We start from the raw sequence: 15,725 nt of genomic DNA, 5'->3' as shown, positions 1-15,725 counted from the left end.
ATTCTATAGAGCGATGTGAGAGGTCAAGAACCTGATTAGAATGGAATTAAGAGAGAATGAGAGGAGAGAAATTGGAGACTTCAAATTCATCATGAGAAAAAACAAAGCAAACTGATAACAAAAGAAAAAAAATTAATAGTAATTCATCAAGGGCCAGGTTGCAGTGAAGATGGTTCAATAATTTATTTATTTGTTTGATACTTTTCCCATTTCCGCCATTTCTTAGGTATGTAACATTAAGAATGAGAGTTATTTCTCTCAACCTGAATTTACAATAAATGCATATGTTATTATTACCCAGCTAAGTATGTTGACAGAGTTGGTAGTGTTCAATCAAGTTTATTAAAGTGAGCTCCACTATTGAAAATATCTAGAACATGGTACCTTTTAGAAGCAGTAAATTCTGTTTTTATTACTCCTCCTCCTCCTCCTCCTCCTCCTCTCTACAATTGCTCTTCAGTTTTTACTTAACACAGGGGTGAATGTCCTGACCTTTCTTTCTCCTTACATTTTGTACTTCTCTCATTCTTTCTTCTGTCACCAGCCTGCCAACATCTCTTTTCCAGAGGACAAAAGCAAACTAATAAATAAAAATACAAAGCAAGCAAGAATTTCTTTCTTAATCTTTGGGAAGAACTATATATTGTTACATCCTTCAAAGTACATTCATAAGATAAGGAATTCTCTTTAATGATAATATCTCTCATATCTTATATTACAACTCCCTCCCAGGGTGAGTCTGGAGCAGAAAGATAAATGTGAAGGAGGTAGATTTTTCTTTGAACTCTGTCTCTAATATTCCATATGTTCATGGCTCAAATTTCTGCTTAAAATGTCTATCTCTTTCTTTTCCTAACTAGATCTTACTTGTTTTACTCTAGGGTCCCATACTACAATGCCTTCCAAACTACAATGCCAATTGCCTGTAGCCCACATAAACATTTCAGGTGTACTGAATATCTATAAAGCCCGTATTATTTCTAAAGATGTTAGTAAAAAGTGTGGGGAAGGAAAACATTAAAATATTTTGTACCAGGTATCCATCCTCCCAGTTCCTCTTTTCTAGACGTATCACAATGCATTCTGCCATTTCCACCTTTGGAATGGATAAGAACGATGGTAAATATGGTTCGTCTTCACAGATTACAATTTTCACTGTTTAATCTCATTTACATAAACTATTAATTACGATTACTCATCATCATCATCCAGTACTTCTACTGGATAGAATTCCTAGATTTTTTTTAAAAAATGTTTGTTTATTTTGAGAAAGAGAGAGAGCGAGGGAGGGGCAGAGAGAGAAGGAAGGAGAGAGACTCTCAAGCAGGTTCTGTGCTGTCAGTGCAGAGCCCAACATGCCATCAGTGCAAAGCCCAACGTAGGGCTTGATTCCACAAACCATGAGATCATGACCTAAGTCAAAATCAAGGGTTGTATGCTTTCCCAACTGAGCTACCCAAGCTCCCCTAGAATTCCTAGACTGTAAGATACGTTTTCTTCATTTTAATGTTGAGTAATAACACATTGTTTGAAATATACTTAGCATTCATATTGTGTAACTAAAGTGAACCAAATTCTGTTTCATCAAAACCTTGATATAAATGTTTCCTATATTTATATATAATGACAGATAATATATCCATATTTACTTTTTTAAGTGTATTTATTTATTTTGAGAAAAAGAGAGAGAGAGAGAGAGAGAGAGAGAGACAGAGAGAGAGAGGGAACAAGCAGGGAAGGGGCAGAGAGAGGAAGAGAGAGAACTCAAGCAGGTTTGAGCCATTAGAGCAGAGCCCCATATGGGGCTGAGACACACAAACAGTAAGATCAAGACCTGAGCTGAGATCGAGAATGAGATACTTAACTGACTCAGCCACCCAGGTGCCCCATATCTACTTTTTAAGCCTCTTACTGTGACTTCTGTTCTCACTTTATAAGATGACAGCATAAATTTTTTTCTTTAATTTTTTTTTTCAACATTTATTTATTTTTGGGACAGAGAGAGACAGAGCACGAACGGGGGAGGGGCAGAGAGAGAGGGAGACACAGAATCGGAAACAGGCTCCAGGCTCTGAGCCATCAGCCCAGAGCCTGACGCGGGGCTCGAACTCACAGACCGCGAGATCGTGACCTGGCTGAAGTCGGACGCTTAACCGACTGCGCCACCCAGGCGCCCCAATAAGATGACAGCATAAAATTTCTCATTGATCCCCTATCCTCATGTAGGATGACTAATTTGTCCTTTAGATGTAGCCTCAAAAGAAGTCTCAGATTCTCTATCTACTGACATTTAATGAAGAAAGAATGACAAGATTGCTCAATTTTCACTATATTGACTTCTTTGGTCACAAGTTCTGGTACTTGTTTTGCATTGCATTACAAAGAGCTACATGCTGATATGTACAAGATAGCAGTTTATATAGTAACATGATGTTGAGTTTCAGTATATGTAATATAAGATATTCAAAGCTCTCAACATGCTAAAAAGAACCACCAAAATTTAGGGCAGTAGGCGAAGTAGGAGTTATTTACTTAAGCTTCCTAGAACTATCGCAATAACCACAGACTATCCTTTAACTTAAAACTCAATCCCTAAAAAGAGGACAGAGGAGAGGTACAGTGTTTCAAGTGTCCAGGATGACAAGATCTTTTTTTTCCCCCATAAAGTGGAAAAGGAGAGCAGTCAACCCAACAACAAATTAATCACCATGCAATAAAGCTATCTTCTTGTTTTATGAGATACTAAATCTGAAGATTTACTTTAGAGGTTCCAAGAAAAGGTAATTTGGTAGAATTATTTTTGTTAATGTTTATTCATTTTGAGAGAGAGAACATGAGTGGGGAGGGCAGAGAGAGGTGGGGGGGGGGGATAAAGGATCAGAAAAGGGCTCTGCACTGATAGCAGAGAGCCTGAGGGAGGGTTGGGCCTCATGAACTATGAGGTGACTTTAGACACATCCAGCAGAGCCATCCAGGCAGCCTTGGTAGAACTATTCTTAAAACACTATTTGTAGTATGTCTCAATGTTAGGAATATCCATGAATATGGAGACTGGTGCTTAATTCTAGTATAAAGATTATGGAGGTGAGAAACGTTGACTAGAGTCATACAAACAAGAAGAAGAGCACAGGATTCACCCCCATGGAATTTAGTAAAAGACTGTAAAAAGGGGATTTCATAACTGTCCATGGCTCCTCTACAGGGGTCACATCTCCCAAATCAGAGTATAGACTACTAGCAGAAAATGGAACCAGATGGACATTTGACCTGAGCTAGGACTGGGATATCTCTCTACCATGGTCAGTGGCAGTTTCCATTAAGATGTCCATGCTCCTTCGACTCCTTATCTCCAACATTAAAGGAGATTGGCCTTAAAAAGGGATAGGATTAGAGGATGCCACAAAGTCAGGTTTTGCATTTTATCTCCCTAAAAGCTATCACTATTAAACCAGGGGTATGGCTTAAGTCTGCATTTGAGGATGGTAAAGACACAAAATTTAAATTGAACTTGAGATTAAAGTTTTAAATCAGATTTAAATGTTCATAAACAAAAGTGACCAGAATGTTCCCAGGGTACTATTTAAGGAATAGTAAATGAGGATATTATGTACAACAGGTAGATAGGAAATACAAATAACATTCTAGGATTATACCACTCTTGAAATTCCTTTATAAACAAGATTACACCTAAATACAAGAATATGTGACTCATACAGAGAAAGAGAGAGAGAGAGAGAGAGAGGCTAAGAGACAGTGTTAATATTTGTTTCCAACCCTACTGGGCTATAACCATATAAAAAATTGTATATATTTAAAGTGTACAGTGCAACCATTCAGTATATGTATACTCTGTGAAATGACTGTGGCAACAAAACTAATTAACATATCCATCACCTTAACACAGTTACCACTTTGTGTATAAGAACACTTAGGATCATTCTCTTATCAAATTTCAAGTATATAATACATATTAGTAACAATAGTCACCATACTGTATGTAAATTATATCTCCAGATACTACATATTATATCTCCAGTACTTATTCATCTTATAACTGAAAGTTTTTATTCTTTAACCAATATCTCACCACTTGTCCCACCCCTCAGTGGGACAGAATAGAGAGGTCTCCATTGAGAAGGAATTCAAATAATTTCTATAGATATTTCCTCCTCCAGGAAGTAGGATATAAGTCCCCATTCCTTAAAGTGTAATCTGACCATAATGACTCTCCCCCAGGACTTCAGAATAGAAAGGGGGAAAAGCTAACATTATGGTATAGAAACCTAACCAAACACTACACCTCAGTCAGGTGATCAAGGTTAAGATCAACAGTCATAAGACATACCTTTGATATGATATGATGAGAATGGCAATTTATCATTGCAGTCTGCCTTTCCCAAACCCATAACCCCAATCAAACCATGAGACAACTTTTCTGTAAATCTGAATCTATTGTAAAAATTTTAAAAATATATATTAAGGAGAACCAAAAGAATAGGATATGTTAAAGGGATACATTAACCAACTTGGAAGAGTCTCTGGTAAATAAAGCTGAATCAATTTGAGCCATGAATAAATAAAGTAGTTCTGGATTATAACCCGAAATAAAAAATACATATTTATGAATCCATACTAATATTAAAAAATGAGCAAATACATTGTAGAGCAGAGACAAATCTTCCTCATAAAAGAACTACCTAATATATGTGTGTGTGTATATCTGTATCTATAACTATATCTATATCCTTCTTTCAAGAGGTAGAACCTAGCCACTTTTCTAGGCCCTGCTTGAGGGTGGGCTACACATAGTGACTTACTTCCAAAGATATATTAGAGAAAGGTAAATTAGTAATTTTTACAGTGGATGAATCCAGCAAATATTATCTTAATCAAATGATAAAGGTTAACGTTCCTAGTAATGTTATATTCATATATTACCTGATCTGATGTGATGGGAAAGATACTGTTTAGTATTTCCCAAAACCCATTATTATAATATAAACATGAAAACAAAATCAATCAGATAATGTACCTCATTGAGTATATTCTAAATAACTGGCCAGTGTTTTATTTTTTTAAAAAATGTAAGTTTACTTATTATTGAGATAGAGAGAAAAAGAACAAACTGGAGAGAGACAGAAAGAGAGGGAGACACAGAATCCGAAGCAGGCTCCAGGCTCTGAGCTGTCAGCACAGATCCCAACACAGGGCTCCAGCCCACAGACCATGAGATCATGACCTGAGATTAAGTCAAACACTCAACCAACTGAGCCACCCAGGTGCGCCTTGGCCAGTGCTTTTAAAGACTGTCAAAGTCATAGAAGACTAGGGAAGACAGAAAATGTCACAAATCAGAGGGGACTGGGGTGATATGACAACTAACTGTAGTACAGTACCTTAGATTTGAATCTGGAATAGAAAGAGACATTAATGGAAAAACTGGAGAAATACAAATAAGGTCTAGAATTAGTTAATAGTAAGTACAAATGCCAGTTCGATTTTTTATAATTGTTTCATTGTGGTATGTTAAAAATGGAAGAAACCGGATGTGGGTAATAAGGGTACTCTGTACTATCTTTGCAACTTTTTCTATAATTTTAGAAGTATTTCAAAATTTAACAAATACTTATATAGAAAGATATGTGACATTATTTTATAAATAGTATAAATGGTACTACTAACTGTGGTTGAGTAATAATGGCTTAGCATTCTTTTTCATTCCCCCACAAAAAATTAAGTTTATTTCATAAATTTATTCTAAGTGGACTAAGTTTGTGACTGCTTTGTAAAAGAGAAACATGATGTGAATGCTATTGTGCCAGTTCAGGGTCTAGCCTTTAAGAATACGGGAAGCTTCTGCTTCCTCCATCTTTGAACTCAGTTACTATGTTGTAAAGAAACGCAAACAGTAATATGAAAAAGAATTGAGGTCCCTAGCCCAGTGTGCTGAGCTGCATTATGATAACCAGCACCACCAACTTGCCCCCATGTGGACATGGGTCTTCTGGCCTCAGTCAAATCAGCTCAGCTAGTACCACATGAAGCACAGATAAGATATTGCCATCAAGCCTTGATTACCATAATAATGAGAAAATAGGTGATTACAGTTGTTTTAAGCCATTAAGTTTTGGAGTGGTTTGTTATTCAACAATATGAGCCAAAACAAAATTTCATTCTAGAAATAGTGTACTACTGAAACAGAAACCTAAGTCTTGTGGAATTAGCTTTGAAAATGAATGATAGGAAAAGCTCTCAGGGTACTAACGCTGGAAGGATAGTGATAATGTTACTGAATATAGAGGAAAATGAAATAACATTTGCCAGTACTGTTACTTAAGATGGTCTGGGGTACAGAAATGGTATCTAGTTAATTCATAGATACAGCCTAGGAAGTTTCCGGGAAGAATGCTGTGGGTACTAACTGGTTTGTTACGATAAAGGGCAATGCTGTAAGAAGGGCTAACATTAATTCTTCAGTCTTCAGGTACAAAAAGGAAAAATAAGGGAGCAGGATTATGTTTGAAAATAAAACTTTATCACTCCAAGCCTTTAAACAACAACTATAAGTTATCACAGTAATAAATGGCCTCAGATAAAAGATTAAATTCAGTGTGACTTTAAATTCAGTAAAATGGCCTCTGAGTCAAAAATATCAACAGTGGATCTTGCAAGACTCTTTGCTAAGACTTCAGAAAGATTTAAGGACATGTCCTATAGAATCGTGCAACTAGACAGAAGAGCTTGTAAATATCTTTAGAGCGTTGTCCAAGAGCAGCCTCAAATGTGACCTAAGGTAAAGAAAGGTCTTCTTTGTCTCACGTTTTGTCTCACTGAGTTAAATATAAATAGCATAAAAGAATTCACAAAGTTTTCAAAAGATTAATCCACTTGCACTGGAAGAGACAGAGATAGTTTAAAATAAAGAGTGGCCTCTACACTCATCCATGAGCATGAGCCTATCCATGAGCATGACCCAGGTTGAGAAATCTATATAGTTGTAAATCTGAAACATTTCTAATGTGAAAGGGCAGAGCCAAGAGCTTACAGAGTGAAACCAAGAGCCACAGAAAACCATTCCCTGGGATCAGAACTGAGCACTAATCAAATAACTGGCACTATGTAACCAGAGATTTCAGAATCGCTATCAGTTAATGACTTTTTCTATGTGCCTCCCATTTTCCTTTTTTGTGTATGGAGGGCACAACATTTTTAATTTTACTTCATGTTTTTTTTAGATTGATAGAAACCACACCTGAAGAACAACTTCCATACCTGTATCTTCTGATATATTCTGGCTTTGAGCATGATGACTAATGAGATAAATCTTTACATCTTACAGGGAAGAAGGGTATTTTACATGTGGGAGGCATGTACACAATTATGGCTAGAGGGCAGAATGTTGCAGATTAAAGAGAACTATAAATTCTTTGTCACTACCCTCACAGAAATGTGTGGTCTATTTCTCTACCCACTTGAATCTGAACTAACTGGGTCTGTTCAATAGAATACAGTGAAAAGTGAATCTGTGTCAGTTACCTTAACCTTTTAAGACGACTGTCAAGTTCTGTATCTTGTCTCTCGAAGTCTAGGCTGCCATGCTGTAGCCAAAGCTTTAGTAACCCTGCAGAAGAAAATTTAGGCCCAGTTTACAGTCCCAGCTTAATTTTCGGTCAACGACCAGCCACATTGTAATTGTGGCCTCAGTCAACACACTGTACATAGAAGAGAGATATGCTGTTCCCATTGAGCATTTCCCAAATAAGGAATAAAAAATCATCAGCATGCATATTGTTGCTTTAAAACTTAGTATTAGAGGTAGTTTTTATACAGCACTAAATAACCAAAATATGAACTCTCATCTCTTTCCCTTTATGACACTGACAGCAAACAAAATGTAGGTTGGAATACTTTAGAATAAAAAGAAATCTTTCGATTAGCAATTTTTAAATAAATCACACATGTGAATGAATGAAATAATCTGAGTATTCACTAAATGCTACAAATTTATTTTCTCTTTCTTAAATTAGAATTTTTGTTGTTCTTGTTAAACCAAATTACATTAATTCATTTGATAATTATTTCAATGTGGTGATCTTCTAAATTAACTCTACACTAAAATTTAATGAGATTTGTAAACTATATCCATATTAGTGATTAAAATGACTTTTTTATTATTTCAAAAATCATTAAATCATTAAATTGTCATGACAAAAATAACCTTGAAGTGAGTCTTATTAATGAAATTTTAGTTTCCTTCATAGTTATTGTTACTTGAACTTGATAGTATTCTCTGACAATTTACACATTTGTGTAAATTTAATGTCCTCAATTTCATAACTTCTTCATTTTTACATATAGTATGCCATCTAGTGACAAAAAATTAAATATAACAAGCATAATCTTTTATGTGTTCTTGGAAAAAAACTATGTATTGATATGTGCTTGACATTGATCTATAATAGAAAATAAATTACATTTATATTTTTCCTTAAAATTATTTTGAATTGAAAAATAATTCAAAATAGCATCGGTCATGGGGTGCCTGGGTGGCTGTCAGCTAAGCATCTGACTCGAAATCAGTTCAGGTCATGATCTCTTGGTTCATGAGATCAAGCCCAACAAGGGGCTCTGTACTGACAGCTCAGAGCCTGCTTGGGATTCTCTCTCTCCCTCTCTCCCTGCCCCTTCCCTGCTTAGCCTCTCTCTCTCTCAAATAAATCTAAAAAAAACTTAATTTTTTTTAAATAAAATAGCATTCCCTTTAAGATATTCCATTATATATACATGCAATATGCCCCATGTTTGTTAAACTCTAATTTCAAGGAGAATGAGCTGTTGCCTAGCATAATCTATCAAATAATAATATATATTTTTTACTGTAATTGGAATATAAACACTATTACTTAAATATTTGATATTCTGCTTATTTTACAAAATAGAGTTCATTAGCTTGTTTATTTAGCAACTAACAAAAACAACTAATACCTTTTATCTCTAGAGTGCTCTAACCACACTCACAAAACAGCAGTTTTCTTTTCAGGTGAGTATATTCTTAATATTAATACAGTCCATAACATATTCTACAAATAAAACATCATTTCCATATATCTCATATACTGTCTATCTAGGTCATCTTATACACACAGGTATAGAGACTTTGAAAGATCATGTGCCTTGTCTCTGACAATAAGTGGCAGCAATAGTACTTGAAAAAAGGACTTCATATGCAAAAACTAAATTAAAACTATAATGTGCTAATAAAATTTCAAATATAAAATGTAATGTTTGATATAGAATTTGTGGTTAAGATATTTTTCTTTATAATTCTAAGTCTCTCATTCATTTTTATACACAAATTCTTGACCATCTTTCAGATAAGGAATACAATATATGGATAGACCATAGGTATTTCCCCGAACTTACTTTTTGTCAAGGAACTTATGAGAATATGAAATCAGAGCAGAATTTGTAAAACTGATTTTTTTCAGTTACTTTGAGTGCCTAATAAAATCTGTAGACATTTTCTCCTAAAAAAAAAAAAAAGCGCACTTCTAAAGCCCACCAGAGGAATCTTTAGGGTACTGTGTGAGGGAAACTTGAACTTGAGGATTACTCCCATCCACCTTCTACTAGCAAGCTCTTAGAACTTTAGTGTTGCCTTTTTTAACATTTTTGACAAGATTTCCTTTAAATGTGATCATGTTTCCTACAAAAATGTGTGCCAACTGATCATTATGCTCTATTTATTTATGTACTAGAGGAAATATCTTAAAATACATATATATGTGTATATATGTATATACAGACTAATATCGAATTCATATTTTATATTTTCAATATTCTAAAGAATCCATTAATTATATGCAGAGTGGAATTTTTATGTGAGATGGCAAACAATAGAAAATTTTTGAATATAATGTTTATGAAAATATTTTATATTATTTGCAGTTATAAGAGCTAAGCCTTACAGATCTGATCATAAAGATTAACCCAAGGGAACCCCCAACCAAGAAACACCACCTGTCTTGATCTCACGGGTTTGTATGGAAAAACCCACAGATACATAAAAGCAAGAATCTAGGCAGATGTCTTAATCTGACTTGAACAGATTTCAAACCTAACAGTAAAGACTTTTACACATCTTTAGACACACCATATCTGAGATTTAGGAAGGAGACACCCCATACAATGTTACTCTTCTACATCAGTGAAGAAGAGAGGGAAGATCAGCATGGTTATTTGGCAAGAGCAATTAGTTGGCACTCTTGAATATCCTTCATTTAGCATGGTGAGACCCAGAAATCTGCACATGCTTTTTACAGTCCATAAAAGTAACCCAACTGAGAGCCAAGAAGACTTCTATAAATGTGCTATAGCTCAAAGGTAAAAGTCACTGTGAAATGGAAGCTGAAGACAACTAAGGCAAGAATCCAAATGTAGAATGTGGCAGACATTCAAAGATAAGAGCCAAAGGATGATGAAGCAGCAGCAAATATTACTAGTGAAGGACTATCAACCCAAATTAGTGTAAAAGAGAGATGAGATCCAAGATAAACCAGCCACAAACATCAGACACTACCTGAATGCCTAGGAAAGGGACTGAACCAAATCCATCTCAGAACACACCAGCCCAAAAGAATTTAGAGACATTTTACAGATGACCTAAAAATTAAGTGTTTTTCTCCACTGCTACACTCCTTTTCTATCACACCAGTCTCTTTCAACTATTCTACTCCATGAACACAGGACCAGGTTAAAGGAAAAGACATTTAAAGCATGGAAATTCACTAGTGTTTTCTAAGCTGATATTGTATATAAAACATTAACATAAATGTGGTGGTTGGGGTGCCTGGGTGGCTCAGTCAGTTGAGCATCTGACTTTGACTCGTGAGTTTAAGCCCTACATCAGGCTCTGTGCTAACAGCTCAGAGCCCGGAGCCTGCTTCAGATTCTGTGTCTCCCTCTCTCTCTGCCCTCCCCAAGTCTGTCTGTTTGTCTGTCTGTCTCTCTCTCTCTCTCTCTCTCTCTCTCAAAATATAAATAAACATTAATATTTTTAATTAAAAAATCTCCTTTAAAAATAAAATAAATTAATAAAATAAAATAAAAAATAAAATAAAAATAAAATAAAATAAAATAAAATAAAATAAAATAAAAGTGGTGGACTTTTGTCTTACTCTTCCAATGTCCCCAAAGAACTGCCCTACCATGCCTGCTTCTGAAAACCACTTAAGGATAGAGAATTCATAGGGAATAACAGCAAAGCTATAAATAAATGAAGACACTAAACTTTCAGTTAATATCTGCTATAGACTTTATGTTTATGCCCCCCCTAAATCCATTGTTGAAACCTAATTCCCAATGAGAGGGTATGTGGAGCTAAGGCTTTTGGGAAGTGATTAGAAATGAGATTAGGGGTGCCTGGGTGGCTCAGTCAGTAAGAATCCAACTATTGACTTGATTTTGGCTTAGGTCATGATCTCAAGGTTAGTGAGTTCGAGCCCTGTATTGGGCTCTGCACTGACAGTGCTTGGGATTCTGTCTCTCTTTCCCTTTCTCTGCCCCTCCCTAGCTCTCTGTCTCTGTCTCTCTCTCTCCCTCTCTCTCAAAACAAATAAATAAATTTTAAAAAATGAGATTAATGCCCTTATAAAAGAGAGTTCCAAAGAGTTCCTACACCAGCTTCCACTACATGAGGCTACACCAAAAAGACAGGTATCTAAGAATCTCACCAGACATCAAATTGGCAACTCCTTCATCCAGGATCTCCCAGTAACCAAAACTGTGATCTTAATCTGTGAGTATGCAAATATATATTGTGGCTACCCAAATTATTGCAAGGAACTTACTATTATTACAATGAGATTAGACATAAGCTGAATAATTAAATCTTATGATTTACAGAAATTATTATAAAACAATGACATTTACTTTTTTGGATAATCTCCATCCTAATAAGCGTAGGGTGGTCACTGTGGTTTTGATTTGCATTTCCCTGAAGATTAGTGATACTGAACACCTTTTCAGATCCTCGTCCATTAGTATGCCTTCTTTGTATAAGTGTCTATTCCAGTCCTTTACCCACTTTAATTAAGATTATTTAGTGGAGTGGTGCCTGGATGGCTCAGTGTGTTAAAGCTTCTGACTCTTGATTTCGGCTCCATTCCTGATCTCACAGTTCATGGGTTCAAGTCCCACATCAGGTTCTGCACTGGCAGTGCTGAGCCTACTAGAGATTCTCTCTCCCTCTCTCTCCCTCTCCCTCTCGCGCTCATAATAAAATAAACTTACAAAAAAAAAAAAAAAAGACTATCTGGTGTTTTTTTTTTGATACTGAATTTTGAAAGCTCCCTATATATTTCAGATATGAACACCTTATCACATATATGGCTTGCAAATATTTTCTCTCATTCTCTAGGTTGCTTTCTGTTGGTCATTAGCTTTGCTCTGTGGAAGCTTTATATTCTGATGTACCCCTAATGCCTATTTTTGCTTTTTGTTTTTTGGCCGTGATTTTGGTGTCATATCAAAGAAGTCATTACTAAACCCAATGTCAAGATGCTCTTCCACCTATGTTTTCTTCCAGTTTGACAGTTTAAAGGTTTAAACATTTAATCTATTTTGAATTGAACTTTGTATATGATGAAAGGTATGGATTCAATTTTATTCTTTTGCATATAGAGTTACGGTTTTCCCAAGACCATTTATTGAAAAGATTATCCTTTCCCCATTGCATATTCCTAGCATCTTTATGGGCTCTCTTTTCTATTCCATTTGTCTATATGTCTGTCTTTATGCCAATATCATATTCTTAGTAAGTGTTGACAAGGATGTGAAGAAATTATAACCCTTGCATACTGTCAGTGGGAACAGAAAATGGTACAACTGCTATGGAAAACAGTATGGTGGTTCCTCATAAAATTTAAAAACAGAACTTCCATGTGTTTCATAAATCCAACCTCTGGGGATATATCCAAAAGAACTGAAATCTGAATCTCAAAGAGACAGCTGCACTCTCATGTTCATTGTAGCATTATTCATAATAGCCAAGATATGAGAATATCCTGAATGTCCATCAATGGATGAATGAATTTAGAAAATGTGGCATATACATACAATGAAATATTATTCAGTCTTAAAAAATAGAAATCCTGCCATATGTGACAAAATAGATGAACCTGTAGGACTTCATGCTAAGTGAAATAAGTCAGTCACAGAAGGACAAATACTGCATGATTCCATTCACATGATTCCAAAAGTCAAACTCATAGAAACAGAAAATATAATGGCAGTTGTTAGAGACAGATGGAGGGGGGAAATTGGAACTATTGTTCAACAAGTATAAACTTTTAGTTATTCAAGATAAGGATGTTCCAGAGATCTGTTCTACAATGTAGTACCTGCAGTTAATAATACTGTATTGTACACACAAAAATTTATTAAGTGGGTAAATCTCATGTTAAGTTTCTTGCTATAATAAAAGTTACACAATTGAGTAGTAACTAAACTGTAAAACTGTCTAAGTTAATATCCACAGCTCCAACAATTTTTTTCTTCTAATAAGATATGTAAGAAGCAGTCATATAAATTAAGTCTTAAGGGTACTCTTCAACAAGTTCTAAATATGAACATATATGAATTAATGATACCTCATTTTTAGATTTTCCAATATAACATTTTTGAGACATGTTGCTTATCATAAGGGTTTTCTATATGCAAATTATTGTTTACCTGTTTTATATACATTAAATAAAAAACTATATAAAGTATATACTATTATAATGCCAGTGAGAAACGAGGTGACTGATACACAGAGAGATTAAGAAGCTTGCCCAAGGTTACATAGCAAATACATGGAATATCCACAGTGTATCTTCAAACTCCATATTATTTAAAACAACAGTATATTGCCTCTGCAATTATATATTAGAATATAACTCTTATTGTTACTTCTTTAACAGTTAGTCAAGTGGTGCCTGGGTGGCTCAGTAGGTTAAGCCTTCAACTCTTGATTTTGGCTCAGGTCACGATCTCACAGTTCACAAGTTCAAGCCCCATGTCCGGCTCTGCATTGACAGTGTGGAGCCTGCTTGAGATTCTGTCTCCCTCTCTCTCTGCCCCTCCCACATGCATGTGCATGCTCACCCACCCTCTCTCTCTCTCTCAAAAATAAATATTAAAAAAACAGTTGTACCCTTCTCTTCATAACCATTTGAATTATTTGTGTAGTCTGGTTATAATTTTCCAGAAATTTAAAGCAACATCCAGGGTAGAGGTGGGGAGTGGATGGAAGCCTGAGACAAAGGAGAGGTGCTTGACTGCAGGTTGGTAACAGCACAAAGTTCCTGTGTCAGAGACTAAGGAGCTAGATAAAGTCATTTCCACCTCTCCCACACATGCACATGCATATGCACATGCACACATGCCACACTGATCCACCCCAGTGAGCTAAGTAGCACCACCTATTGGATAACAGAGCCTTTACACCAAGCCTCACCCAACTGTGCCCTCTAAGCTTCTTCCCTAGAAGACAGTACAAGTATCCCTGCCTGCTTAGTGTACGGACTATAGAGTGCTTTAGAGTTTGAGTTCTAGGGGAACACTGGATGTAACGTCATTTGGGTTTCATTCTCTTTACTGGTTCACTTACTTACTTACTTACTTATTTATTTATTTATTTATTTATTTATTTATTTTGCTTCTTCATTTAAATTGTTTTATTTTCTTTTTTTCCTTTTTCTGGGATACAGAAAAATAAATTTATTTTTATTTATTTTTTTTGAATTATTTGTATCTTTTAAAAAAATTTATTCTATTTCATTTTCTTTATTTCATTTTAGTATATTTTATTATTAATTTTTTTTAATTTTTATTTTCTTATCATTCTTTCTTTTCTTTCCCCTTTTGCTCTATTCTATCAAGCTTCTTTCAATAAGACCAAAACACACCTACATTCTAGCTTCATTTTCTGTTTTTAATTTAATTTAATTTTAATTTTTTATTTTATTAATTGTTTCTTCCTCCAAAATGACAAAAGGAAGGAATTCACCCCAAAAGAAAGGACAGGAAGAAATAATAGCCCAAAGCTTAATCAACACAGATATAAGCAAGACGTCTGAACTAGAATTTAGAACCACGATAAATTCTTATTATAGCTGGTGTTGAAAAAAGCACAGAATCCCTGTCTGCAGAGGTAAAAGAAGTAAAATCCAGTCGGGACAAAATTAAAAATGCTACCACCAAGATGCAATCTCGAATGGATGACATGACAGCAAAGATGCACAAAGCAGAGCTGCACATCAGTAATACAGAAGACAAAACTATGGAGAATAATGAATTCGAAAACAAGAGGGAAACAAAGGCAAAAGAGCATGATACAAGACATAGAGAACCCAGTGAGTTATTAAGAGAAAGAGAGAAAAAAACACAGAAGGCTTATGTGAGCAAATTATAGTAGAAAACTTTCCTAATCTGGGGAAGGCCACAGACACCAAATCCAGGGAACACAGAGGACTCTCATCAGATTCAACATAAAACGACCATCAACAAGGCATATATCATAATCAAATTCACAAGAAACACAGACAAGGAAAGAATTATGAAAGCAGCAAGGGAAAAAAGGTCTTTAACCTATAAGGGGAGACAGATCACGTTCACAGCAGACCTATCCACGGAAACCTGAAAGGCCAGAAAGGAATGACATGATATATTTAATGTGCTGAAAT

The 15,725-nt window shown here is 35.2% G+C and overlaps 1 long non-coding RNA gene across 2 annotated transcripts in view; it reads right to left on the bottom strand.

The window, feature by feature from the left end:
* The window catches only part of LOC125174398 (uncharacterized), an 872,840-nt gene that overhangs the window by 645,601 nt on the left and 211,514 nt on the right, over nucleotides 1-15,725 (bottom strand). The window contains exon 2 of one of the 2 annotated variants that reach the window (XR_007155439.1): nucleotides 7,537-7,621. The exons of the other annotated variant lie outside the window; for it this stretch is intronic. This is a non-coding gene — a long non-coding RNA (uncharacterized LOC125174398). The remainder of the gene's footprint in view (nucleotides 1-7,536; nucleotides 7,622-15,725) is intronic. 2 annotated transcript variants of the gene reach the window in all.

This window comes from Prionailurus viverrinus, chromosome C2, assembly GCF_022837055.1.
Source record: "Prionailurus viverrinus isolate Anna chromosome C2, UM_Priviv_1.0, whole genome shotgun sequence".
Lineage (NCBI taxonomy): Eukaryota > Metazoa > Chordata > Mammalia > Carnivora > Felidae > Prionailurus > Prionailurus viverrinus.
This window is presented reverse-complemented; position numbering and strand designations above follow the sequence as displayed.